The following is a 26,624-nucleotide window of genomic DNA, read 5'->3' as shown; positions in this document are numbered from 1 at the left end:
AGACGGAGCCGCTGAGTCTGAGGGAAAGGTTGAAGGCTAAGATCGTGGAACAGACTTGAGTCAGTCAACATGAAAGAGCAAGAGCGTGAGGCGAGAATGCTCTGTGAGGGGCTGATGCTCCGGGAGCTCCCCCCGGCGCCAACATATCACAGGCGTGCGTCGAATCAGGTGCGCGAGCGCCGTGCGCGAGCGCCGCCCAGAGGGCTGTCCTCTGTCTGGGAGAGGGTGGCTTCTGTGTTGAGGTACACCAAGTGTCTGTGGAAATGAGGCCCTGACTGGGGCGTTGACGGTTCTGCAGGAGTGACAGAATGTTTAAAGAGACCTTACAATTAAGCCGCCGTATTCATGTTTTCTTTTGAGATAGGCATGCTGGAAAAACATGATTAAGTCTCTGTGACTCTAGAAAGTTCTTTACGTTTCTGAGTGATTAGGGAGCATGACTCCGTCCGGAGAGCTGAGGTGCCCACGGGGCTTGGGCGGCCGCTGGCACGGGGCGGTTCCCGGCGGTGACAGCCAGGACGACCCCCCTGGGGCGCGCCGATCTCTCCCCGAGGCCCGAGCTCGCCCGAGTGGGACTTGCTCTGCGCAGGGCGGTGGTCCCTGCGGGGTGGACCTCTTTCCATCCTGCGCGCTCATTTACCCATGCCTTAGCACGAAGGAAATGGCAACCCACTCCAGTACTCTTGCCTGGAGAAACCCATGGAGGGAAGAGCCTGGTAGGCTACAGTCCATGGGGCCGCAAAGAGTCGGACACGACTGAGTGACTTCACGATAGCACGACCGAGGCCTGGGGAAAAGACAGGCCGTAGTCTTAGTTCTGAACGTAAAGTGTCAGCTGCTGCTTCTTCCGAATTGGTCCCAGCTACCCCCCTAATGTGAAGTGACACTGCTGGGCGCTCCGTTACTTTACTTTTCACTCTGGTGGAAAACTCTATCGTGGCTCCCCTCTTGGCTTTCCTGTTGTTCTTTATAATCCTCTCGCTTTGTGTGTGCGCTGGGTTTACTGACCAGCTTCCATTGAATAAAACAAGCGTGGGGAGGTGGGGTGGCGGAGGTAATCACTTCCGAAATTTTGTTTTAGAAGACTAGATCGCCGGGAATTCCCCGCAGTCCAGTGGTTAGTACTCAGCTCTTTCACTGCCAGGGGCCCTGGGTTGGAACCTTGGTGGGGAACTAAGAGAACTAAGATCCCACGGCCCTGGTCTGGGCCAAAAAAATTAGATTGCATGCATTGCTGTCCCTTGCTCCAGTCCTCTCTTTGAGGGAAGCCAGCTCTCAGTTATGACTCAGCTGCCTTATAGAGAAGCCCACATGGCAAGGAATTGAGATCAGTCTCTGGTCAGTAAACTTGACGATGTGAGGAGCTCAGTTCAACAGCCTGAGGAGCTGAATCTTGTCAACAAACAGGGCATGAGCTTTAAAGCAGATCCTCCCCAGTCAGGTCTTCAGCCTGCCCCAACATCTTAATGGCTACTCTGCTAGAGACCTTGAGACAGAGGAACCCATCTGGTCACCCCGTTCCTGACCCTTAAAAATTGAGATAACAAATGGTTAAGTGTTTCGAGCAAGGACATTTTGGGATAATATGTTATGCAGCAATAGGAAACTAATACACTCTTTATAGTAGCCAAGATATGGAAGCAACCTAAGTGTCCATCAACAGATGAATGGATAAAAATGCAGAATATGTGTGCAATGGAATATTACCCTTTAAAAAGAATGAGATTATGGGAGTTTCCTGGTGGTTCAGTGGTTAAGAATCCACCTTCTAATTCAGGAGATGCAGTTCAATCTCTGGTCAGGGAACTAAGATCTTAAATGTCGAGGGGCAACTAAGCCTGTGTGCTGCAAGTACTGAACCCACATGTTCTAGAGCCCCTGGGCCACAGTTAAGACCTGCTGCTGCTGCTAAGTCACATTGTCGTGTCCGACTCTGTGCGACCTCATAGACTGCAGCCCACCAGGCTCTTCTGTCCCTGGGATTCTCCAGGCAAGAACACTGGAGTGGGTTGCCATTTCCTTCTCCACAACTAAGATCTGACACAGCCAAATAAATCATTTTTTTAATGAAATTTGACCACTGTCAAGAACGAGTATGGACCTGGAGGGTATTACACTAAGTGAAGTGAGACAAAGACAAATACTCAAATGTTTTCACTTCTATGTGGAATCTAAAAAATGAAACAAGGAAATAGATACAACAAAACTGAAACAAACTCTGAGATGTAGAAAATAAGCTAGTAGTTACCAGTGGTGAGAAGGAAGGAGGAGGGGCAAGATAGGGGGAATGGATTAAGAGGTACAAACTACTATGTATAAAATAAACTACAAGAACAGGACAGGAAATATAGCCAATGTTTTATAACTTTAAATGGAGTATAACATAAAAGTTTAGAATCACTATGTTGTACACCTGAAACTAGTAAATCAACTCTGCCTAAATTTAAAATAAATTTTGTAAATTTCTCGAGATTTTTTTATTGTTGCCTCTGCTGTTATTTAGATGTGTGCTATTCTGTCTCCATATATTTTGGGAGTCAGTGAACTTTTTTGACGTATGGTAATGGTTATTATAAGATGAGCTAATTACAATAACAGTAAGTAGTTATATTCTTGCCTTCTCTGTTGTAGATTAATTGACCCTAAGTGCATGGCTTTATTACTGGCTCTTCTGTCCTATTGATTTATGTGCCTGTGTTTGTGCCCATTTCATCCTGTTTATGGTTTTTTGGCGGGGGGCACAGGGATGAAGCATCTGTACATCAGCCTCCTGGTAAGCCAGTGGTGTTTGTTAGTGGTTTTACCTTGTGCACCCTGGGTTAGGGGTGGAGGAGGAAGCAGACAGTCCAGGAGAAAGGGAATGTTCCACACAGCTCATCTAATGGGAGTTGTTAGATCTGGACTAGCTCTTGTCTTCAGCATTATCTGACTGTGCGGGCCTCTGTAGATCTCAGCTGCCTCATCATCAGCTGAGGGGTGAGGACTGAATGATGCTATCATACTGTTTTGATTAAGGTAGTTCTGTAGTGTAGTCTGAAGGCTGGAAGCATGCTGCCTCCTGCTCTGTTCTTCTTTCTCAAGACTGCTTTAGCTATTCAGGGTCTTTATTGTTTCTCTACAAATTTTAGAATTATTCTAGTTCTGTGAAAAACAGCATTGGTGTTTTGATAGTGATTGTGAGAAAGCTTTTTTTTTTTTTCTTTGCCACTCTGTGAGGCTTGTGGGATCATAGTTCCCCAACCAGGAATTGAATATAGACCCTGGAAATGAAAGTGCTGAATCCTGACCACTGGACTGCCAGGGAATTCCTGGGATTGCTGTAAAGCTTTTTAAATAAGTGAAAACACAACTTACCAAAATTTGTGAGATACAGTGAAAGCATTACTTAAAGGGAAATTTAACACCAGGCTCCTCTGTCCATGGAATTCTCCTGGCAAGAATACTGGAGTGGGTAGCCATTCCCTTCTCCAGGGGATCTTTCCAACTCAGGGGTTGAACCTAGGTCTCCTGTATTGCAGGCAGATTCTTTACGGTCTCAGCCACCAGGGAAACCCTAATGAAAAAATAGTATAAACAAATCTATGCCCCACATTTGACAACCCAGATGAAATGGATCAATTCCTTAAAAGGTATAGTCTGCCAAAGCTTACAGACAGACTGAATAGGTCTGTGTATATTGAAGAAGATACATTAATAATTAATCACCTTTCAAAACAAAGCACCAGGTGCAGATATGTTCACTGGTAAATTCTATCATATTTAATGGAAAAATTACACCAATTCTCTACAGTCTGTTTCAGAGAAAATAAACTGAATATGTTCTACTTCATTTTATAAGGTCAGCATTACCCTACCACCAAAACCAAAGACATCAGAAAACTGTGATCTGTCTCTTCGACATAGATAAAAAATCTTCAACAAAATATTTGCAAATAGATTCAGTAATACATAAAAAGAATTACACATTGCAACCAAGTAGGATTTATCTCTGGAGAAGGCAATGGCACCCACTGCCATTTTCCAGTAATCTTGCCTGGAAAATCCCATGGACAGAGGAGCCTGGTAGGTTGCAGTCCATGGGGTTGCTGAGGGTCAGACACGACTGAGCGACTTCACTTTGACTTTTCACTTTCATGCATTGGAGAAGGAAATGGCAACCCACTCCAGCGTTCTTGCCTAGAGAATTCCAGGGATGGGGGAGCCTGGTGGGCTGCCGTCTATGGGGTCGCACAGAGTCGGACGCGACTGAAGTGACTTAGCAGCAACGGGATTTATCTCACGGATACAAAGCTATTTCAACATTCAAAATCAATTAATATAGTTCATGATATCAGCAGGTTAAAAACAAAAACACATGATCATATCAATAGATACAGAAAAGCATATGATGAAATTCAAGATTCATTCATGACAAAAACTGTCAGTAAACTAGGAATAGAGGAAGGGCTTCCCTGGTGGTCCAGTGGTTAAGAATCTGCCTTGCAGTGCAAGGGACACCATTTCAATCCTTGATCCTTTTCAACATTGTACTGGAAACCAAAGAAATAAACTATTTGCCAATGACATGATTTTCTGTGTAAAAAATCTGAAAAAATCAAAAAATATTCTGGAACTAATAATCGATTATAGCCAGGTTGCAGGATACAAAGTTATCATACAAAAGTCTATCAGTTTCTCATATATCAGCAATGATCAACTGCAACTTGAAGTTAAAAACATAATACTAACATAAGTACCCTCCAAATTAAACACTCAGGAACAAACCTAACAAATTACATATAATATCTTATCTGAGTAAAGTTATAAAAACTCTGATAAACAAAATCAAAGAAGAACTAAATAAGTGGAGAGATATCTCATGTTCATGGATTGGAAGACAGTATTGTCAAGATGTCAGTTCTTTCCAAATTAATCTAGTTTCAATGTGATCCCCATCAAAATCCTGGTAAGTTAGTTTGTGAATTGTGGACAAGCTGATTCTAGAGTTTAGAGAGGCAAAGATCCAGGGTAGCCAACACAATATTAAAGAAGAACAAAATTGGTGGACTGACACTGCTCAAATTGAAGAGTTACTATGAAGATGCAATATTCAAGATAAAATCATTTTGGCGAAAGAACTGGTCATTGGAACAGAATAGCCATCCCATAAATAGACCTCTAGAAATAGAGTTAGCTGATCTTTGACAGATAGCAGAGGCAGTACAATGGAGGAAAGAGAGTCTTTTCAACAAATGGTACTTGGACAACTGAACATTCAGATGCAAAAAAAAAAAAATCTAGACACAGACCTTATATCCTTCACAAAAAATGAACTTGAAATGTATCACAGACCGAAGTATATAATGCAATACTATAAAATTTCTGAAGTTAACATGGGAAAAGCCTAGATGGCAATGGATTTGGCAATGACTTTTTAGATAGGACCCTGAGGGCACCATCCATAAAAGAACTGATAAGCTGGACTTAAGTACAATTAAAATTTTTCTTCTTTGCAATAAACGCTGTCGAAAGAATGTAAAGACGAGCCACAGGCAGGAGAAATATTTATAAAAGACCCATCTTGTAAAGAACTGTTATCCAAAATATAAGAACTTCAACAACAAGAAAACAAACAACCTAGTTTAAAAAATGAGCTGGAGATCCTAGCAGACCCCTCAACAAAGAAGAAATACTAATAGCAAGTAAGCACATGAGAAGGTGCTCCACATCATGTGTCATCAGGGAGAGGCAAAAACTAAAAGAGCAGTGAGATGTTGCTACACACCTTTTAGAATGGCCAAAACCCAGAGCCCTGACAGCACCAAATGCCAGCGAGGATGTAGAGCAACAGGACTTCTCGTTATTTGCTGGTGGCAATGAAAAATAGTGCAGCCACTTTGGAAGAAGTTTGGCAGTTTCTCACAAAACTGAACATATTCTTCATATATAATCCAGTAGTTTTGCTTCTTGATATTTACCCAAAGGAGCTGAAAACTTACGTTCACTTGAAACCTACACACTAATATTTATAGTAGCTTTCTTCATGATTGCCAAAACTTGGAAGCAACCAATGTTACTAGGTGCATGGATACATAAACTATGATGTATGTAGACAATGGAATACTATTCAGTGCTTTAAAAAAATGAGCTATGAAATCTTGGAAGAAACTTAAATGCATATTACTGCATATTAGGTAAAAGAAGGTAATCTGAAAAAGGTTATATACTAGTTGACCTTCTGAAAGTCAAAACTATGGAGTCCATGAAAAGATGGGTGGTTCCTCAAAATAATGGGAGAAGTAGGGATAGATAAACAGAGGACTTTAGGGCAGCGATTAGTCTTTATGATTCTGTAGTGGATTTGTGTCATACATTCATCCAACCCATGGAGTTACAACACCAAGAGTGAACCCTAATATAAACTGTGGACTTGGGTGATTATGGTGTTTCAGTGTACATTTATTAATTATGACAAGTTTGCCATCTTGTTAAGGGTGTTGATAATGGAGGCAGGGTCGGGGGGACTATGCATGTTTGGGCAGGGAGTTATATGGGAAATCACTCAGTTGTGCTATGAACCTAGACTGCTCTTTAAAAAAAAAAAAGCATTTTGTAAAAACCTTAACAGTGGCTTTTCTTGTCCTCAGCTAAGGTTCCTGCAGTGGACTAGAAGGTTCCACATTGTCTGTTCCCATGCCTGCTTCCTTATCTCCCATGCTCGCCTCTTGGTCTTCTCCTCTCCTCTCTGCTCTTTCACATATGGTCCATGTGCTTCCTCACTGTCTGTCCAACAGTGTAGATTCAGAGTCAGTTCTGGGTCTGTCCCCCGGCCATTGCTCCTACGTGGACCCCTTTCCTCCCAGTACATTGCAGCTGAACGTCCTCCCTGCTGGCTCCTTGCAGTGTGTTGCAAGTGCATCCTGACGCTCACTTGTTTTCAGTCAGGCTGATGAGAGCCCATCACCTGTGATTTGGATTACCGCTGGCTGTGCTCTGCTGAGAGCAGCCCCCAGGGGGATGTCTGCATGTTTCTGCTGCCTATTCCAACCATCCCTGGGTTAGAGCATCCTTTCTGGAGTGTCCAACCAGGCAGAGCTGTGGGGTGAGAGTAGATTCATCCTTCACCATCTACTGTGAGCTGACTGTTCAGGCTCCACAGGTAAGCACTTGCACCCCAATGGTGAGCGCTCTCAAGTCTCCTCTGGTTGGTTAGAACAGTGATTGGTGTCATGGTGTTAAGTTCAGATTTACTGGGTGCATTCTCCCTCCTCTCATTCAGCAACTGGAGTATTCTTAAATCTAAATAAACAGGAGATAATGAAAACTTAAGATAATACAGATGGAATTTGTTCTTACTCCAGTGTGTTATTTTCTCACTATGAAAGAGATTCTTAGAAACATTGATAACATTTGAAGTTTTAAGTCCATAACTGGAAAGAATGGACAACCACTGAAATAACATGAACTATGCACGCTAAAAGTAGGGAGAGGACTCAGGGTTACAAAGAACTCTGAAAGAGAGGATCTGACATAAAGTCATAAATTTCTTAAGATATTTAAATTCCTTCTTTTTAAAAAAAGATGCAATATTTTATTAATAATAATTCTATAATAATTTATTCATGACCATTACTTTGAAAGTGAAAGTGCTAATCACTCAATCATGTCTGACTCTTTGGGACCCCATGGGCTGTAGCCCGCCAGGCTTCCCTGTCAAAGGGATTCTCCAGGCAGGAATACTGGAATGGGTTTCCATTCCCTTCTTCAGGGGATCTTCCTGACCCAGGGATCAAACTCGGGTCTCCTGCATTGCAGGCAAATTCTTTACTATCTGAGATACCAGGGAAGCTAACACATCTATTTTTAGTTTCTTATACACCTTTCACATAAACATACTTTTTAATTACTGCTCTTCCATCCTACATATTACTACTTTCAGTAAAACATTTTTTCCACTCAGTTTTCAGAAGTACAATTTTAAAGGCTTTAAAATATTAATATTTATCATATTATCAAGACATTTTCTTCTCTGGTCATTTGTCACTGCTTCCAAGACTCTTGTAGAATAAGATCTTCTGTCCACATCCTTAGGCAGTTAGGGGAAAGGTCAAAGGCTCTTCCTGAGTCTTCAGGGCCTTAAACACAGTCAGCCTAAATTAATCCTCATGCTACCAAGCCAAACTCAGGTTTGCTCACCTGACGATCGCCAAAGCCAGTCTACCTGGTTGTGGTGAAGAAAAGTACAGAGTTTAGTCATAGGCGCGAAGCAAGGAGAACAAGCAGCTGGTGCTGGAAAGACTTGAACATCCCAAGGACTTCCAGGGAAGTTTTTAAGGCAGCAACTGGGGTGAGGGTCTCAGGGTGTGGGACCAGCTCAGGTACATTCTTCTGACTGATGGTGAGGTTACAGGGTGATGTTTCAGGAATATTAATCATCAGTCTTCTGGTTCCAACTGAAACCACACAGCTGGTCTCAGCTTAATGAAGCTTAGGTTCTTTATGTCTCAGCACAGAAGGAATTCGGTCAGAGACAAAGTGAGAGGTAAGAAGTGGATTTGTTAGTATAGGATTCTTGTGAAGGATATGAGCAGGCAGGCAGAAGAGCTCCACCCCAAGAACTTACTGGGCTACACTTTTATAACCAGAGGAAAAGTGGGGCAGGAGAGAAGGCCATCTTCCCTCTCATTCTTTGAATAAACTCCAAGCTTATATCGCTAGCTCCTTCGAGTCTTAAAAGCAGAAATAAGCAGTTCTGCATAACAGTTGGAGTCTTTGGCACCCCACTTCTGATAACAGAGACAACCATGAAGCAGAAGATTGAGAAAGAAATTGAGGACCAAGCAATAATATGGACAAGTTGGACAGTTGACTCAGCAACAGTATCACCCACCGTTTTCTCAAGTGCGCATGGAGCAGTCTCCAGGATGAGCATCTGTCACAAAACAAGTTTCAAAATAAATTTTAAAAGACAAGAACCATAAAAAGTATCTTTTCTTATCACAAATGAAACAAGTCATTAACAGAAGAAAATCTGGATAATTCACAAGTATATAGAACTTAATCAATACACTCTTAACCAGTGTATCAAAAGAGAAATCACAAGGGAAATTTTCTAATTTCCCAAGAATACAATTTACCAAAACTTATGGGATGCAGTGAAAGCAGTGTAAACAGGGAAATGAATAGCTTTAAATATTTACATTAAAAAAGAAAAATCTCAAATTAATTACCTAATCTTATAGCATAAGGAACCAGGCAAAGCACAAACTAAACCCAAAGCTAGTAGAAAGAAGGAAGATTAGAGTGGAGAAAAACAGAATAAGAAAACAATCAAGAAAATCAATGTAATCAAATGATGGTTCTTTGAGAGGAACAATGAAACTGACAAACCCTTAGCTATATTGACTAAGAAAAAGACTGCTTATGTTTCATGAAACTGACAAATGTTTAGCTACATTGGCTAAGAAAAAGACTACTTTGTTTCATGATTAAAATCAAAAATAAAAGTGGGTATGTAACGAACTACACAAAAATAAGTATTATAAGAGACTGTCATGAACAGTTGTACACTAAAAAAGTGAGATAACCTAGATGAAAGGGACAGATTCCTAGAAACACACAATCTCCTGAAACTGAATTATGAAGAAATAGAAAATCTGAATAGACCTATAACCAGTAAGATTGAGTCAGTAATTAAAAAAAAAAAATCTCCCAACAAAGAAAAGCCCCAGATCAAGATGGCTTCACTGGTGAATTTTACCAAGGATTTAGGGAAGAATTAATGCCAGTCCTCTCAATATTTCCCCAGAAATTAAAGATGAGGGACTTTATAATGGGTGTTATGAAGTCAGCATTTCAGTTCAGTTCAGTCGCTCAGTCATGTCTGACTCTGCGACCCCATGAATCGCAGCACGCCAGGCCTCCCTGTTTATCACCATCTCCCGGAGTTCACTCAGACTCACGTCCATCGAGTCCGTGATGCCATCCAGCCATCTCATCCTCTGTCGTCCCCTTCTCCTCCTGCCCCCAGTCCCTCCCAGCATCAGAGTCTTTTCCAATGAGTCAGCTCTTCTCATGAGGTGGCCAAAGTACTGGAGTTTCAGCTTTAGCATCATTCCTTCCAAAGAAATCCCAGGGTTGATCTCCTTCAGAATGGACTGGTTGGATCTCCTTGCAGTCCAAGGGACTCTCAAGAGTCTTCTCCAACACCACAGTTCAAAAGCATCAATTCTTCGGCGCTCAGCCTTCTTCACAGTCCAGCTCTCACATCCATGCATGACCACAGGAAAAACCATATCCTTGACTAGACAGGCATTAGTTGGCAAAGTAATGTTTCTGCTTTTGAATATACTATCTAGGTTGGTCACAACTTTTCTTCCAAGGAGTAAGCGTCTTTTAATTTCATGGCTGCAGTCACCATCTGCAGTGATTTTGGAGCCCCAAAAAATAAAATCTGACACTGTTTCCACTGTTTCCCCATCTATTTCCCATGAAGTGATAGGACCAGATGCCATGATCTTCATTTTCTGATTGTTGAGCTTTAAGCCAACTTTTTCGCTCTCCTCTTTCACTTTCATCAGGAGGCTTTTTTAGCTCCTCTTCACTTTCTGTCATCTGCATATCTAAGGTTATTGATATTTCTCTCAGCAATCTTGATTCCAGCTTGTGTTTCTTCCAGTCCAGCGTTTCTCATGATGTACTCTGCATAGAAGTTAAATAAGCAGGGTGACAATATACAGCCTTGACATACTCCTTTTCCTATTTGGAACCAGTCTGTTGTTCCATGTCCAGTTCTAACTGTTGCTTCCTGGCCTGCATACAGATTTCTCAAGAGGCAGGTTAGGTGGTCTGGTATTCCTATCTCTTTCAGAATTTTCCACAGTTTATTGTGATCCACACAGTCAAAGGCTTTGGCATAGTCAATAAAGCAGAAACATGTTTTTCTGGAACTCTCCTGCTTTTTCGATGATCCAGCAGATGTTGGCAATTTGATCTCTGGTTCCTCTGCCTTTTCTAAAACCAGCTTGAACATCAGGAAGTTCACAGTTCACGTATTGCTGAAGCCTGGCTTGGAGAATTTTGAGCATTACGTTATTAGCATGTGAGATGATGCAATTGTGCGGTAGTTGGAGCATTCTTTGGCATTGCCTTTCTTTGGGATTGGAATGAAAACTGACCTTTTCCAGTCCTGTGGCCACTGCTGAGTTTTCCAAATTTGCTGGCATATTGAGTGCAGCACTTTCACAGCATCATCTTTCAGGACTTGAAACAGCTCAACTGGAATTCCATCACCTCCGCTAGCTTTGTTTGTAGTGATGCTTTCTAAGGCCCACTTGACTTCACTTTCCAAGATGTCTGGCTCTAGATTAGTGATCACATCATCATGATTATCTGGGTCATGAAGATCTTTTTTGTACAGTTCTTCCGTGTATTCTTGCCACCTGTTCTTAATATCTTCTGCTTCTGTTAGGTCCATACCTTTTCTGTCCTTTATCGAGCCCATCTTTGCATGAAATGTTCCCTTGGTATCTCTAATTTTCTTGAAGAGATCTCTAGTCTTTCCCATTCTGTTGTTTTCCTCTATTTCTTTGCATTGATCACTGAAGAAGGCTTTCTTATCTCTTCTTGCTATTCTTTGGAACTCTGCATTCAGATGCTTATATCTTTCCTTTTCTCCTTTGCTTTTCCCCTCTCTTCTTTTCACAGCTATGTGTAAGGCCTCCCCAGACAGCCATTTTGCTTTTTTGCATTTCTTTTCCATGGGGATGGTCTTGATCCCTGTCTCCTGTACAGTGTCACAAACCTCATTCCATAGTTCATCAGGCACTCTATCTATCAGATCTAGGCCCTTAAATCTATTTCTCACTTCCACTGTATAATCATAAGGGATTTGATTTAGGTCATACCTGAATGGTCTAGCGGTTTTCCCTACTTCAATTTGAGTCTGAATTTGGCAATAAGGAGTTCATGATCTGAGCCACAGTCAGCTCCTGGTCTTGTTTTTGTTGACTGTATAGAGCTTCTCCATCTTTGGCTGCAAAGAATATAATCAGTCTGATTTCGGTGTTGACCATCTGGTGATGTCCATGTGTAGAGTCTTCTCTTGTGTTGTTGGAAAAGGGTGTTTGTTATGACCAGTGCATTTTCTTGGCAAAATTCTATTAGTCTTTGCCCTGCTTCATTCCGCATTCCAAGGCCAAGTTTGCCTGTTACTCCAGGTGTTTCTTGACTTCCTACTTTTGCAATCCAGTCCCCTATAATGAAAAGGACATCTTTTGGGGATGTTAATTCTAAAAGGTCTTGTAGGTCTTCCTAAAACCGTTCAACTTCAGCTTCTTCAGCGTTACTGGTTGGGGCATAGACTTGGATAACTGTGATATTGAATGGTTTGCCTTGGAGACGAACAGAGATCATTCTGTCGTTTTTGAGATTGCATCCAAGTACTGCATTTTGGACTCTTGTTGACTATGATGGCTACTCCATTTCCTCTGAGGGATTCTTGCCCGCAGTAGTAGATATAATGGTCATCTGAGTTAAATTCACTCATTCCAGTCCATTTTAGTTCGCTGATTCCTAGAATGTCGACATTCACTCTTGCCATCTCTTGTTTGACCACTTCCAATTTGCCTTGATTCATGGACCTGACATTCCAGGTTCCTATGCAATATTGCTCCTTACAGCACTGGATCTTGCTTCTATCATCAGTCACATCCATAGCTGGGTACTGTTTTTGCTTTGGCTGCATCCCTTCATTCTTTCTGGAGTTATTTCTCCATTGATCTCCAGTAGCATATTGGGTACCGAATGACCTGGGGAGTTCCTCTTTTGGTATCGTATCATTTTGCCTTTTCATAGTGTTCATGGAGTTCTCAAGGCAAGAATACTGAAGTGGCTTGCCATTCCCTTCTCCAGTGGACCACACCCTGTCAGACCTCTCCACCATGACCCGCCCATCTTGGGTTGCCCCACAGGCATGGCTTGGTTTCATTGAGATAGACAAGGCTGTGGTCCTAGTGTGATTAGATTGACTAGTTTTCTGTGAGTATGGTTTCAGTGTGTCTGCCCTCTGATGCCCTCTTGCAACACCTACCATCTTACTTTGGTTTCTCTTACCTTGGGCGTGGGGTATCTCTTCACAGCTGCTCCAGCAAAGCACAGCTGCTGCTCCTTACCTTGGACGAGGGGTATCTCCTTACCGCTGCCGTTCCTGACCTTCAACGTGGGATAGCTCCTCTAGAAGTCAGCATTCACTTTCTAATGTGTGTTATAAAGTCGGCATTACACGATATCAAAGCCTGACAAAGACAGTGCAAGAAGAGGAAACTGCAGACCAACATCCCTCATGAATATTGAAGCAAAAAATCTCAACAAAATACCAGAAAGCTAAAATCAGCTGCATAGTGAGATGACTGTACACCATGACCAAGTGGGACATATTCCAGGAATGCAAAGTGTGTTCACATGATACCCACATTAATAGGATGAAGAAAAAACTCACATTGTAGTCCCAATTGGTGAAGTAAAAGCATTAGACAAATTCACAACCCTTTCACGATTAAAAAACACTCAAAAACCTAGGAATAAAAGGAAACTTCCTCAATATCATAAAGTCCACATCTGAAAACCCTACATCTAATGTCATTCTCAGTAGTGAAAGACTGAAAGCTTTTCCCATAAGATCAGCAGTAAGATAAGGATGCCCACTTTGTCACTTCCTTTTAATGCATTGGTTTTAGAAGAATTAGGCAAGATAAGGGGATCAAAATTACCCAAATTGGAAAGGAATAAATAAAATTTATCTCTGTTCACTGGTGACCTGATCTTATGTGTAGAAAACCCTAAAAATGCCAAAAAACAACTTTTAGAACTAAGAACCTAATTCAGCAAAGAGGCAGGATACAATCATCACACAAAAGTCAGAAGCATTTCTATACACTAACAATGAAGAATTTGTAATGGAAATTATGAAAACCATTTCATTTGCAATAGCATAAAAATAAGACTGAACAATGTTGAAAACATTGCTGAAAGAAACTAAAAACGACATACCTAAATGGAAAGACAGCCCATATTCACAGATTGGAAGACCTAACCTTGTTAAGATGAGAGTATACTGACGTGGCTGCAGGTAAGCATGCAGGCAAGAACATAAGCAGATGTGCCAGGATCTGAAGGGAAGGAGGTGCCTCTGCCGCAGGGCTGTGTTCACACCTGCTCCCAAAGGAGATATCTGCCTCCTTCCCACAGGTGAGCCAGTGCTCTGCACCTGGGAAGGGGTGCAGCTGCGGACGGAGTGGCTGCTCCTTTACTGCCCCTGGGTCTCCGGCTGACCACTCCTGTGGCCAGCCCAGCCCAGACAGCCCAGGGAAGGAACTGCACAAAACACAGCTTCAGGGCTTCCCTGGTGGCTCGTGGTAAAGAATCTGCTGCTGCAGGAGACAGGGCTATGATCCCTAATCTGGGAATATCCTACACCCCACTAAGCCGGTGCGCCACAACTTTTGAGCCTGTGTTCTAGAGCCCGGGAACGGCAGCTACTGAGCCCACACCACAGCTGCTGAAGCCAACATGCCCTGGAGCGTGTGCTCCGCAACAAGAGAAGCCAACGAGCTGAGAAGCCCATGCACTGCAATGAGAGAGTAGCCCCGGCTCTCTGCAACTAGAGAAAGCCTGTAAAGAAGACCCAGCACAGGCAAAAATAATAAATTAAATTGTATTTAAAAAAATAGTTACAGCTTAACCAAGTTGACAGGGAACACAGCCACCACACATGGAATATTTATAACCCAAGAAAGAGAGTCTGTTGACAAGTCAGGAGGCTGCAAATGCTTCATGTAAGGCCATTGGACTGTGTTCTGGCTTTGATTGTAACTGACATCTCCTTCCAGTTGTCTAAGAAATTCAACGTGCAGATTTGAGGACACTCATCATGTTGGTTTGCACAGAGCCTCTTTTCCCATTCAAACTACTTTTATGCTTGAAGAGACATCAGAAAGATTTATTAAATATATTTTAGATTATTTCCAAATTCATAAAATTTTTTGATAGTTCTAACTTGTGTGCATATGTATCTGATTATTTTAGATACATCTGAGCTTACAGTGAATTCACTTTTTCTTTTTTTTTTTTCCCCACCTTAATCTAGAGTAGTTTTTTCCACATACTGCTTTCAAAACTAAATGTATCAGGCTTCCCTGATGATCCAGGGGTTAAAAATCTACCTGACAATGTAGGGGATATGGGTTTAATCCCTGGTACAGGAAAATCCCACATGCCAAGGGCCAAGTTAACTGGTGCACCACAACTATTGAGCCTGTACACTCTAGAGCCCATGCTTTGCAATGAGAGAAGCCACCGCAGTGAGAAACCAGTGCACAACAGCTACATAGTAGCCCCTGCTCACTGCAACTAGAGAAAGTCTGTGCACAACAAGGAAGATTTGGCACAGCCAAAATAAAAATAAGTAAGTAAAATTGTAAAAAAAAAATGCATCTTCTGATGGTTGAAATAGGTGTTTCAATTGCCATCTCCCTGCTGTTGCCATTTATAAAACACTTGAAAATTTTTTTAACATTTTTGACAGTTTCAAACTTAAAGCAGTAAAAGGAAAAACTGTAAAAAACAAACAAACTATGAAATGGACTGAGAAGCTCACTGGGTATGTACGATGGAAACATGTCTGGGTAACATGATTCTGCAGGTTCTCTGCTCATTTTGCTGTCTTTATGCTATTTTACAACTCATTAATTTGTAAACAAAAAACTGGTAGTGATCCATGATTTTTGTCCACAGAAATACAAATCAGTTGTGTCCAGTAGTTTGCTATGGATTATTCCCTGTGGTGGGATTCCCAGGTGACTCAGTGATAGAGAATCTGCCTGCACAGGCAGGAGACACAGGAGATGTGGGTTCAATCCCTGGGTAGGGAAGATTCCCTGGAGAAGGAAATGGTAACCCACTCCAGTATTCTTGCCTGGGAAATCCCATGAATGGAGGAGCCTGGCAGTCTACAGTCCATGGGGTCGCAAATAGTTGTACATGACTGAGCATACACATGTGCATTCCCTGTGTGTAGTTCCATTTTGCTTCAATTTATAAATTAATGCCAATATTCTTCCAGTTTTCATTTGAACCAACTGTAATTTCTTTTTGATTCTCTGATTAATAAGTTAAAATCTTTGACAATCATTTTATCTTTCTCCATGTCTTGATTGTATCTTTAAAAAGTCACCTTTTACCAACAGCAAGAGTGAACCAAGAACTTCCAGATGCCATCTGAGCCACCAGGAAGCCTACTAAGAGACATTTCTAAGTATAAAAGATCAACTTAAAAAGTATCAGCAGATACATGCTTGACTTTATCCTATAATCTATAGACAATTTATTAGAATATGTAATAAATCCATACACCTTTTCCAAAGGAATACCCAAGATAGAAGTAGCAATAAAGTTATAACTGACAGTCACCACAGATTAAATAATTTAGATAAAACTTATCTCTCTCAAAGAGATGGACTCTGGGCAAGTGGTTCAGAAGGAAATACAGTGTGCTTTTAACTTTGTATGAAAAACAATGTTCAGTCCCATGTTGCTGAACATATTTGTTTTTGCCAAATAAATCCTTTACTTCAAATTTCTGTCCAAATGTTTTATTAAAACTCCACTTCTGGCCTTTGTTTTGGAATCTGTTACTTTTGTTGCCACCTCCTGATTGCTGTCCTCTGAAGCTTTTACTTCCTTCCCACTGTCCCCTGACACCTTGGTTGTTCTCGGGCTGTCCCCTGAAGCCTCAACTGCCTTCCCCCTGTTGCGATATCGCTCCCGTGGTCCTTCTAGCTCTGGTTGCTCTGTGGCCACAGAAAGGTTCCAATCGCCATGAATCATTCCACTTTTCCTGTTCTTCTGTTACTGATGCATTAGGGATATCAAAGCAAACACCCTGCTTTCCTTCGAGAAAGACCATTCTCTTCACTTTGGAATCAGTATCCTCACCCAGCTGATCTTTAAGTTCTTTCCAAGCATAACTAATGTTTGGCGTCTCAGTTGAGCATCGCAGATCATGGTCACAAAGCCCACGTTTGAGTTGATCAAGGAGCGCTGATCTATTGATGTGGCACTGGAAAACTGGGCCAGGGCTGCTGCCAAGGCTTCCACAGCTCCCTTCTCCTCAATCAGCTTCTCAGCTGACTGCTTGAAGTGACCAATCGCAGTGGGAGGCACAGAGTCCAAGAGCCTGATGGCACCTTTGCTAGAAGCTTTTTTATTATCTCTGCTGCAGAAGAAATACCTGTTCGCTTAAATTTAATTCCCACTTTTTGCTCCACTTTGGCTAACTGGTATTCTTCCTTGTGCTGATAAAAGCAGATGCAAACCCTGGTCTCTCCAGCTGTGTTCACCCAGAATGGTGAATGTAGGACTCCACATCCTTTGGTGGGGATCTTGTAACAACCAGATCAACCTCAGGGATGTCTAACCTGTGTGCAGCAACATTGGTTGCAACCAGAACTGCAACATCATCGTTTCTAAAACCTTTCAGGGTGATTTCCCCTTCCTTCTATGGAATGTCTCTGTGTAAAGACTGGGAATCCTGCTTTATGGCCACATTCTGTGACAACTCCTGGGCTTCTTCCTTCGTTTCACAAAATGTGATAGTGCGCCCTTGATAACCACTGTACACTCAGCTCATGTCCCCAATAACTGCTGCCCTCTCAGTCCAGTGGCACTTGATAGCCAGAGGCTCTACAGTTATTGCTGTTTTCTGTGTCTTTTTACCAATCAGGACTGCCTGTTCATATGTAGATTTCATGTATTTTTTAGCAACATTATACACCTAATGAGGGCAAGTTGCAGAAAAGACCAATGTTTGGGGATTGTCTTCTGAATCTTTCTTGTATGCTACGTATAAAATCTCTTCCACTTGATCAGCAAAGCCCATGTCCAACATCTGGTCAACTTCAGGACATCATGCCTAAGTGTGTTGAGAAGCTTTGCTTATATTCCATATGGTGAATTTTAGCAAGAGCCCATGGGACTACAAGTGCACTCCAGTTGTATTTATGTATTTCTTCCACTCCCTAGAGCACTCAAGCCCTGCGCTGGGCCCTGAGGAGGAGAGAGGACACCCACAACAGTAGGTACAGAAGGTCCCAGAGAGGTGGGTGCAGGGCAGTGGGAGGACCTGGGGACATCCGTGATCTTGGAGAACAGGTGGGACTTGGTCAGATAAAGCATTTGTGTAGAAGCACCAAGTGGGGGAGCATAACACATCCAGGGGTGAGTTGGGGGCAGTGGAAGGAAGGTTGGTGTCTTCTCCACATGGGCTGCTGTAAAATGAAATACCAGAGACTAGATGGCAATATAAATGTATTTCTCACATTTCTGAGGCCTGGGAAGTCCAGGATCATGGCACCAGCAGATTCGGGGTCCGGTGAGGGCCCTTTCCCGGGTTGCAGAAGGCCTATTGTGTGCTCATGGCATGGTCTCTGGGGCCTCTGTTACAAAAGAGTGCTGCTTCTATCGTAAGGCTCTGCAGTCACCCCACCCCCCCCCACCCCCACCCCCCCACTCCCCCCACCCCCCACCCCACCTGCCAAATGCTACCCACTAATACCATCACCTCGGGTATCAGGTTTCAACATAGGAATTTTAGGGGGACTGAACATTCAGCCCACAACAGTTGGAGACCTGGATAGGCCCCCTCCAGCCTGAATGAAGTCCTCTGAAGGACTGCACATGGCAGGTCCTGCCAACAGGAGTCTGTTTTTCTTTGGGAAGATGTGGCCCTGTCTTTAGGGGTGGGGTAGGAGAGTGCCTCTGGAGAAGGCAATGGCACCCCACTCCAGTACTCTTGCCTGGAAAATCCCAAGGGTGGAGGAGCCTGGTAGACTGTAGTCCATGGGGTCACGGAGAGTCAGACACGACTGAGTGGCTTCACTTTCACTTTTCACTTTCCTGCATTGGAGAAGGAAATGACAACCCACTCCAATGTTCTTGCCTGGAGAACCCCAGGGACAAGAGAGCCTGGTGGGCTGCCATCTCTGGGGTCGCACAGAGTCGGACATGACTGAAGCGACTTAGCAGCAGCAGCAGGAGAGTGCCTCAACTGCCCACATGGCTCAGCTGCTGCCTCTGTGTACACTGTGTTACCCAGAATCCAGGGACAAAGGGCTCGGCCCCTCAGGGCCAGTGGAGCTGGACAAAATGGAAAAAAATTCTCATTTGCCTCTTCTTGACGCATCATCTTCAGTTTATCTGGGACATTTTTCCAAAGATGGCCAACAGGCACATGAAGAGGCCCAGTATTTCTAATCATGAGGGAAATGCAAATTAAAACTACAATGAGATACCACCTCACACCTCTCAGAATGGTTGTCATTAAAAAAAGAATAATAACGAATGCCAAGTGTTGGTGAGGATGTGGAGAAAAGAGAACGCTTGTGCACTGGTGGTAGGAATGTAAACCCATGCAGCCACTGTGGAAAACAATATGGAGCATCCTCAAGAACCTGAACAGCTACTGTTTGGTCTAGCAATTCCACTCCTGGGCATGCATCCCAAAAGGAACCAAGACAGTAATTGGGGGAAAAAAAACATGCACCCCAGTATTCATTGCAGCACTGCTTATAATAGCTCAGGAATGGAAGCAATCTAAGTGTCCATCAGCAAATGAATAGATAAGGACGATGTGGTGCGTATATAGGGTTGATATTATTCAGCCATCAAAAAAGAATCTTGCCATTTGCAATAACATAGATGGACTTGGAGTGTATTATGCTAAGTGAAATAAGTCAAACAAACTGTATGATATCATTTAAATGACTCTAAAAAATAAAACCAGTGAATATAACAAGAAAGACTCACAGATGTAGAGAACAAAACTGTGGTTACCAGTGGGAACCAGAGTGATACGTAGGGAGAATGGAGGAGTAAGAGGCGTGAACCACTAGGTATACAATAAACCAGCTACAAGTTCCCTGACCCAGGAATATAGCCAGTACTTTATAGTAACCTCTTAACAATTGTGAATCACTATGCTATACGCCTGAAACTGATATAATATGGTAAATCAACTGTGCCTTCCCAAAAAGTTGATATACCTATGGCACCTTCATATCTAGTTATTAATATGCAGAGGGCACAAGATGTAAAAGTAAAATATTATTACTGTTTAAATGGGCTTATCAACAGCATGAATTAATCTTTCCTTGGTGGATAAATGTCTAATTTCTTTAATAACAGCTATTAATTAAGCAACCCAATAGTTTGACGTGACATTAACTTTGTTCTGGTCTTCCTTCATTGCTCAGTTGGTAAAGAATCCACCTGCAATGCAGATCCCAGTTCGATTCCTGGGTTGGGAAGATCCGCTGGAGAAAGGATAGGCTACCCAATCCAGTATTCTTGGGCTTCCCTTCTGGCTCAGCTGGTAAAGAATCTGCCTGCAACGCGGGAGACCTGGGTTTGATCCCTGGGTTGGCAAGATACCTTGGAGAAGGGAAAGGCCACCCACTCCAGTATTCTGGCCTGGAGAATTCCATAGACTGTATAGTCCATGGGGTCGCAAAGAGTCGGACTTTCACTTTCTTTCTAACCTTGTTCTAAAAGAATCATTAAGGTGTAAAGTTAATAGTTTAGAAAGCACCTGGACCCCACAGTCAAAGCCTGTCTCATGGAACTGTCTGTCCTTTATCCATAAGAAGTTGAGTTTATGTAGGATCATCCACAGCCCAGAAATCTGACGTTGAGAACAAGTGAGTAGAGTGTTTCTTGAAAATTCTCCAATCTGGCATCTTTTCTTCTCACTTACAAATTCATTCTGAGCAAAAATTCACATTTGGCAGTGTTTTGATGTGGAAATCCTTCCAGATATTTTGCATCTTGACAGCAAACTCCAGAGTTAAACTGCGGCTAGGCTGATTGGGTAAGTTTAGGTCCTGAGACAGAGCCGCTGAAAGGGTCCGCTCAGGTCCCATGGAGCCATTATTATAAATGTGCAGAGACAGTTACTCAGTGAGTCACCGAGGACAGGCTGTACCTGGTTCTGAAGCTTTCTTCTCTGTGACTGTAATTTTTACTTCTTTGCCTGCCTTTACTGTATCCTTTTTTTAATTTTCAGGAGTCTTATAAGAAACAGTCATTGAACTTTATTCCTAAGTCAAATGTGGCTTTGCTGTAATGATGCCAAAAGTCTTAAGGAGCAACATGAAGCCAATTGAATCATTATTCCCCAGTGCTTCAGCCCTTTTCAAGGTTCAGAGGGAAGAGACTTCATCCGTTTAACATACACATCGCTGAGCTTGAGTTTGGCCCTCTGGTTGCGCAAAACTTTAGAATGTATCTGATATGGTAGAAATAGGTTTCAGGGATCTTTTACTGTAAGCCCTTTTTGAAATAATCACAGCAGATAGCTTATAGAAATCGTTAGCACAGATCCTATATGTTCTATAATATTACAATATAACCTTCCAACTAAGGGAAGACTGTTTTCACCTTTGTGAGATTATGTGTTCAGGGTTCACAGCAATTCAGGCCAGCAGATCACACACTCTGCCTGTGAAATCCCACTGAAGACAGAGTGGCCGTGCCGGAAGCACAGCCCTCAGAGGAATAGACAGGATGTTGGAGACTCTGAGCCGGAAATGTCACTGAATTGGATGTTTCCAATAAAGACTGATATTCTGTTGGGTAGAGCAGGGCCCCTGTTTAGCTACTCCCAGGTGGTTCTGGAGCAAACACTGCAGAAGGCTGTCCATTCCTCAAAGACAGCTCTCCACCGTTGCAGGAATCAGCCCTGCATTTCAGCCCCCATGCCAGGAGACCCCACAAAGGTAAGGCAGCTGGATCAGCTGCTTCTCTTTCACGAGGGAAGGAGCTGGACCAGTGTCCTTCTCCATCCCTCCCTTGTCCAGGGCCTCAGAGACGTGCCTGTTAAACGGGACCAGTGCTGCCCTGCGGAGCTGCTGAGAGGGGAGAACACTGCACATGGGCCGCGTGGTGTGTGTGTGTGAAATAAAACATGGAATCCATTACTTGGTCTCGGCAGAGCCTGATAAAGCCTTGGGAAACAGAAAACAGTGGAAGTGTTATTTGCTCAGGTGTGTCCAACTCTTTGCAACCACCTGGACGGTAGCCTTCTAGGCTCCTCTGTCCGTGGACTTCTCCAGGCAAACATACTGGAGTGGGTTGCCATTCTCTTCTCCAGGAGATCTTCCCTACCCAGGGATCGAACCCAGGTCTCCCGCATCGTGGGCACATTCTTTACCATCGGAGCCACCAGGGAAGCTTGAAAAACATAGAAGCAGATCTTAAATCCAACTTTCCATTTGCAACAGTAGACAGAGAGCAGTGAGAGAAAAGAATCCAAAGAATAAACACCTCTGAGGTTTTAAGTTTTGTTTTGTTTTAGACTCCACGTAAAAGAGATCATACAGTATTTTGTCTTTCTCTGTCTGACTTATTTCCCTTGGCATAATGCCCTCTAGTCCATCCATGTTGTCACAAAGGGCAGGATTTCCTTTTTTATGGATGAATGATATTCCATTGTGTGTATATGTACATACGTGTATGTATAATTACATATATGTATTTATATAGAATTTCACATCTTGTTTATCCACTCATCCACCAATGGACACAGGTCATTTCCGTGTGTTGGCTGTTGTGAATAATGCTGCAATGATCATGAGGCCCATGAGGTTTTATAAATTGTTCTTTTAATCTGGAAAACTTAAAAAAGGTCCCTGCCTTCATGGAGCTTACGTGCTAATGGAAGTAGACAAACAGCAGACTTAAACAGTACATACATGAGACACTTTCCCATCATGATAAGTACTGAAAAGCAAATGGGGCAACAGAAGAGCAACAGAGTTGGCCCCGTTCTTTAGTGCAGTCAGTGAGGGAGGGGCCCTCTCAGAGGAGGGTTGCAGCTCAGATAATAGGGCAGAGCTCCTGTGAAGCCTGGAGAGAACCCAGGCAGAGGCCGGCGGCTGAAAGAGGAGGGCCTGGGACCTGGGGAATGGGCCTCTGGGAGGGAAGCCCTGGTATCTGTCATAGGCCTTAGTAATGAGCTTATTTGGCCACCAGAGGAAGTCCGGTGTGACTGAAAGTGTGTTAGTGTTGTGTCCCTGAGGTCCCAGAGACAGCTGGAGCCAGATCCTGCAGTATTTTACTTATGAATGACAAGGAGTTTCTGTTTTAACTAGAATAGGCAAACTTGGAAAGGTTTTTAAGAACAGGATATGTAGTGTTAAATCATGTGGCATTGCCAGATTGCAGTAATGTGATTTGTTTTAAAATGATCAATGCTGATATTTAAGGGTTGTTGTTATCAGTTACTAACTAATTGTTGTCCAATTCTTTGCTACCCCATGGATGCACATCAGGCTCCTCTGTCCTCCACAGGACAAATTCACGTCCATTGAGTCAGTGATGCTATCTAATCATCTCATCCTCTGTTATCCCCGTCTCCTTCCTGCCCTCAATCTTTCCCAGCATCAGGGACTTTTCCAGTGAGTCGGCTCTTTGCATCAGGTGGCCAAAGTATTGGAGCTTCAGCATTAGTCCTTCCAATGAATATTCGGGACTGATTTCCTTTCGGATTGACTAGTTTGATCTTACAGTTCCAGGGACTCTCAAGAGTCTTCTCTAGCACCACAGTTCAAATGCATCAATTCTTTGGTGCTCAGACTTCTTTATGGTCCAGCTCTTACATCCATACATGACTACTGGAAAAACCATAGCTTTGACTACATGGACTTTTGTCAGCCAAGTGGTCTCTGCTTTTAATACGTTGTCTAGGTTTGTCATAACTTTTCTTCCAGGAAGCAAGTCTTTTAATTTCATGGCTGTAGTCACCATACTGTCAGAAGTGATTTTGGAGCCCAAGAAAATAAAATCTGTCACTGTTTACAGTTTTCCCCCATCTGTTTGCCATGAAGTGATGGGACCAGAGGCCATGATCTTAAGTTTTTTAAAGTTGAGTTTCAAGCCAGCTTTCTCACTGTCCTCTTTCATCTTCATCAACAGGCTCTTTAGTGCCTCTTCACTTTCTGCCATTAGAGTGGTATCACCTGCATATCTTAGGTTATTTGTTCTGGAAATCTTGATTCCAGCTTGTGATTCATTCAGCCCTCATCGCATTATGTACTCTGCATGTAAGTTTAAATAAGCAGGGTGACAATATACAGCCTTAATGAACTCCTTTCCCAATTTTGAACCAGTCAGTTGTTCCATATAAGGTTCTAACTGTTGCTTCTTGATCGCGCACAGATTTCTCAGAAGACAGGTAAGGGGATGTGGTATTTCCATCTTTTTAAGAATTTTCCAGTTTGTTGTGATCCACACAGTCAAAGGGGTTAGTATAGTCAATGAAGCAGATGTTTTTCTGAAATTTCTTTCCTTTTTCTGTGATCAGATGTTGGCAATTTGATCTCTGGTTCCTCTGTCTTTTCTAAATCTAGCTTGAACATCTGTAAGTTCTCAGTTCACACACTGTTGAAGCCTGGCTTGGAGAATTTTGAGCATTACTTTGCTAGTGTGCGAGATGAGTGTAATTGCGCAGTAGTTTGAACATTCTTTGGCATTGCCTTTCTTTGGGGTTGGAATGAAAACTGACCTTTTCCAGTCCTGTGGCCATTGCTGAGTTTTCCAAATTTGCTGGCATATTGAGTGCAGCACTTTCACAGCATCATCTTTTAGGATTTGAAATAGCTCAGCTGGAATTCCATCACCTCCACTAACTTTGTTTACAGTAATGCTTCCTAAGACCCACTTGACTTCACACTTCAGGATGTCTAGCTCTAGGTTAAGTGACACACCACTGTAGATATCCAGATCAATAAAATCTCTGGGGTTCAAATGTACTACTTACTCTCAAAATCTGACAAGAACAGAATATTTACATTGCCCCAGATTGTCTCCTCACAAGATACTTCTAATTTAAAAAGGAAAAAAAAAAGACACCAAAAACATAATTTACAATGAAGAAACCAGAACACCACTTTACTCAGGTGATCAAGTTCAACCTCAGCAGTAAAGGTCAGGTTCATGACCCCCTGGTGTGATGCGCTGAGGACACAGCCTCACCTGTGCTGCTGCTGCCAAAGGGTCCCCAGAATCCAACCAGAAAGATGTCAGTCAGACCCAAATTGAGAGACATCTCCAAAAGCTGTGGCCTGCACTCCTTAAAAATGTCAGAGTCGCAAAAAGATGAGATAAGACTGAGGAATGCTCCAGAATGAAGAGGAGAGACATGAAAACTAAATGCACCTTGTGATCCTAAAGCAGAAACCTGAATTTCTTAGTTTTACTATGAGCGTTATTGAGACATTTGATGAATTCTGAATGTCTGTAGATTAGGTAACGGATAACTTTTTAAAAAAAAATTAATTTTTGCCACTGCATGGCAGTGAGATCTTAACTCCCCAACCAGGGACTGAACCCACGCCCCCTGCAGTGGAAGCACTCATTAACCACTGGACCACCAGGAAAGTCCCTGAATTTTTGATTGTTATGAATAATTCTCTGGTTTTATATGAAGGCTACTGGATTTAGGACATAAATTATATTAAGGACATACTTATAAGTAAAGGGGCATCCTAAGTGTCTCAAATAAAATTTTATAGAGAATGTTAAAGCACATTTGAGAAAGTGTAACAGGAATTTGAGTGAAGGGTCAATGAGAATTATACTAACAACTTTTTTAAAGCCTGAAACATCAAAGTTTTAAAAATTGAGTTGCAGAGGTATTTAAGAAATTACCTCAGACTTAATAAGTAACAGCACTTTCTTAAACCAAACATTTCCTAACTTTGTTCTAAGAGTTACATTCTGAGCTTCTTGTCTTGCTGATCTTTGATTCCTTGGGTGGAGGTGGTTGTATTTATAACAGATGCTAGGAGTATCTGTGTCTGTGTCTAAATCCAGTAAGGATGCTCCAACTAGTAAGTCTGGGTCAAAATTAGAGGGAAAAATTCAAATTCAATTACATTATTTTACAGCATTTGAAACATGTACTTTTAGGAATTCAGCTGAATTGTACTGTCCTACCAAGAAAAACCTACGTTCTTTTGTTTGCAGGGACACTTGGGCAGGGACCACGTGCCAGCCCTGTGAGTCGGGAAGAAGAGGAACCAGGACCCCGGCCTGGAACACCCATACCTATGCTCAACAAACCACGTTCCACAGTTGGGAAGGTGTCATCCTTCCTGCCCCAGCACTTGGGGGTGAGTCCGCACGCTCACCCTCCAGCTCCAGCTCTCGGAACTGGGTCTGGCAGAGCTCTCCAGGGAGATGCATCTTCCTCCTCCACCTCACTGCCTGCAGACCCTCTTCCCAGCTCTGCCAACAGGACAAACCCCGCTATCCCCGTGGCTCTTGGGGACCCCCCAGACCAAAAGGGACCAGAAATGCACCCTAATAAGCTTGGATCCTGCACAACAGAACCCCCATTGGGTTCATTTGACTCAAATTCCCTTAAAATCAAACATCATTTGCAGCCTTCAGTTCCACGTTGGTACTGAATTAAGAGTTCAGAAAAACATCATTAATGTATTATTTCAGGGGAAGTCAAAGGTGACACTGCTCGGATGACCTCAAATTCCACCCCCGACGCCCAATGTAATGCTGTTTAAGCACTCAATTCGGTC

At 42.7% G+C, this 26,624-nt stretch overlaps 1 pseudogene; it reads right to left on the bottom strand.

Moving 5' to 3' along the window:
• Positions 1-164: 164 nt before the first annotated feature.
• LOC138088299 (nucleolar RNA helicase 2-like) lies at positions 165-26,274 on the bottom strand (annotated as a pseudogene).
• Positions 26,275-26,624: the final 350 nt, after the last annotated feature.

The sequence above is a fragment of the Capricornis sumatraensis genome, chromosome 11 (assembly GCF_032405125.1).
Source record: "Capricornis sumatraensis isolate serow.1 chromosome 11, serow.2, whole genome shotgun sequence".
Classification (NCBI taxonomy): Eukaryota; Metazoa; Chordata; class Mammalia; order Artiodactyla; family Bovidae; genus Capricornis; species Capricornis sumatraensis.
This window is presented reverse-complemented; position numbering and strand designations above follow the sequence as displayed.